Source organism: Nicotiana tabacum, chromosome 18 (genome assembly GCF_000715075.1).
Source record: "Nicotiana tabacum cultivar K326 chromosome 18, ASM71507v2, whole genome shotgun sequence".
NCBI lineage: Eukaryota > Viridiplantae > Streptophyta > Magnoliopsida > Solanales > Solanaceae > Nicotiana > Nicotiana tabacum.
The window spans coordinates 96764850-96767708 of record NC_134097.1 but is presented as its reverse complement, the minus strand read 5'-3'; the positions used below and the strand labels follow the sequence as shown (position 1 = coordinate 96767708).

At 36.0% G+C, this 2859-nt stretch overlaps 1 long non-coding RNA gene across 1 annotated transcript; it reads left to right on the top strand.

Moving 5' to 3' along the window:
• Positions 1-704: 704 nt before the first annotated feature.
• Positions 705-2608, top strand: LOC142172944 (uncharacterized). Its single transcript, XR_012702200.1, has 2 exons — positions 705-1163; positions 1907-2608. It is a non-coding gene; the product is annotated as an uncharacterized LOC142172944 (long non-coding RNA).
• Positions 2609-2859: the final 251 nt, after the last annotated feature.

Here is a 2859-nt window from a genome sequence, read left to right as displayed (position 1 = left end):
TTTTATTAATTTCTAAAAGTAATACTATTAGAGTATTATTCTGTTAAAATTATACAATTTTAAAACAGGACTACAAAAAATAGGAATAATAAAGACCGAAAAGGATATATATATTTGATATGGTATTTTGAGTGGAATATTTTTATAGAGAAAAAAAAGTAGTTTGAAAGATATAATTTTATATTTTTATTAATATTACAACTTTTGAATATGTTTTAAATTATACTCATAATATGAGAAAGTTTATGAGATTTTCTTTATTGTAAAAATATAAATTATTTTCTCACAAGAAAAGAAGTTAACATTTTACCATTTTAAGAATTAAGCGTACGAAAATTTTACTCTTTATATGAGATTAGAAAATTATAAGTTGAGAAATATATGTATTTTTACATGGATATTTTAAAGAAATAATAGTGTATATATTAATTTTATATGGTACCGCGTGAACATGTTAGTGAGGTGTATAAAGCGTATTAAGAATAAAAAAAAATTTAATTAATTTGAGACAATTCTTAATTATACGGGTAATTGATTAATTATCGAGTAGCGGGATATTACCTAATTGATTATTGGATAAAGTTTAAATCCCAACAAGGGAATTACGTGGCAGCCCTTCCATGCCAAGAGTGTGACTCATGAATTGAAGGGAAAGGTGGCAAGGCTAGGACAGTCGACTATACTAATTGAGATCTCTAGAGAACTAATGAGTTCACCACGTAAATGTGGATAGCTATCATTTTTTTACTTATAAGAAATGCTTTTGTGAGCAGTGCCTCAAAAGTTAATAAGGGATAATTCTTCAACGTTAAAAGACCTCTTCTTTCTTTCTAGCAAATTTGCATAAGAAAGCATGAGCATCAGTACTACGATATTATACTGTTTTGTGAGGCTTCCCATGTGGTACCAAGTCAAAATTCATTAGCCAATGTTGGAAAAAGGTTCTCTGTGATGGAATTTGTGTGGTACTGACTAAAGTTGGTTGTGCAATTTCTCGGGTGTTTGTCAAGTTCCACTGCTATCCTAGCCGGGTTAGGTTTCGTCAGTGTTCCGGGTCATTTTCTTCCGAGAATTTGTACTTGCTTCAAGCTTTTCATATGATTTGTTCCGTATTTTGTCGCAATTAATGTATGTTAGAGGGATTGTCAAGAGAATCGACTCAGGTATGTTAAGGCTAGACCTTTCTTTCATTTTGACATGATCTCGTAATTACACGCGTTTGAAAAATGAAGCATAAAGAAAAATCCTTATCCCAGAATTTATGTATATTTTTCTAGTTCTGTAAGTTACACTATTCTCTTTATCGGGGCTTCATATTCAATTGAGTATTTCCTTCTTCTAGTCAAGAGAGCAAATAATTTATATATACATTATTAAAGTATTTTCATTACCATCGAGCTATAATCGATGGGCAGGCCTCTATTGGGCAACCTCTAATCAGATGGTAAGTTATATACCGAGCCTACTATGGTCGAGCACTTATGAGCGAGCCCAGTTGGTCGAGATACAGAGCCTAGTATGGTCGAGCGCCTATGAGCGAGCCTACTACGGCGAAGCAGTTATATATATATACCGAACCTACTGTGGTCGAGCGCTTATGAGCGAGCCCAATTGGTCGAGATACAGAGCCTAGTATGGTCGAGCGACTATGAGCGAGCCTACTACGGCAGAGCAGTTATATATATACCGAGCCTTATAGGGCTGGACAACTATTTTACTTACTATATTGAGAGAGTTGAGTCAGTATCAGCAGATAAGCATATCTTCAGATTATTTTTGACTTCCAGCTACTTGCAGTTATTATATTATCAGTTCAATTTCAGCTTTCAGTATATTGTCTTACATACTCAGTACATTATTTCGTACTGGCGTCCCTTTTTGGGGGCGCTGCATTTCATGGGTGCAGGTCAGACAGACAGACGGGTAGGCCTCTTCAATAAGTTTTGCCCAAGTTCAGCTTGATCAGTAAGCTCCATGCCTTTCGGAGTTTCCAGGTTTAGAGCCTTATATACATCTTGTATATATATGTATATATGTTATGAGTAGGTCGGGGAGCTGTTCCGATCATAGTACATCCATCAGTAGAGGCTTGTAGACATATCCTGTCAGTTAGTCCAATATGTTGGACTTGCAGGCGTTGTATGTATATTTGGTTGGTTTGTCAGCTGTAATAGTTATGACGGCCTTGTCAGCCCAGTTTTATATTGACATTTAGTCAGCATTCGTAGTTATCTTGCAATGTGGCCTATGGCTAAAGTATGACATCATATGTTCAGAGTCCCTTAGTTGCAAGTTGGTACGCAGGGATAGGTGAGGCACTAGGTGCCGGTCTCGCCCCCAGGTACGGGGCCTGACAAAATGAAACTGCTCGATTTGTGAAGGACATGCTTTCTCAGATCAAGCATTTGAGGACAGAAAATACAACTTTGCTGTCTAAATCTCAATATCTGTAGACGTGTGGGAGTATTGTTGCTGCGTTGCGATTTTGCTGTGCTGTTTCTGTTGATCTCCATCCTTCATTCTTGCTTTCATTTGGTTTCTTTTTGGAGTACTGTTGCCCAAGCATTTAGGTACATACCTCTATAAACTTGTAGGATTTTTATTTTAATCCATCTTCTTTATTCTTCTATGAAATTCAGATGTGTCTATGTGTGGTTCATGATGTATGTTTTGTGAACTGCCCTCTCAAAGGTGCGGACGATTTGAATAGTGGGCTTTAACTTTGTCAACTTAATTGTCGCTCATAAATGGTTTTCCAATTTAGATCTGCCCTTGTAACCTGAACTCTCATTCTTATATTTTGTAACATCATCAGCCGATACTTCTCTATTTTTCTTGCTCCATGAGTTTTACTTGCGT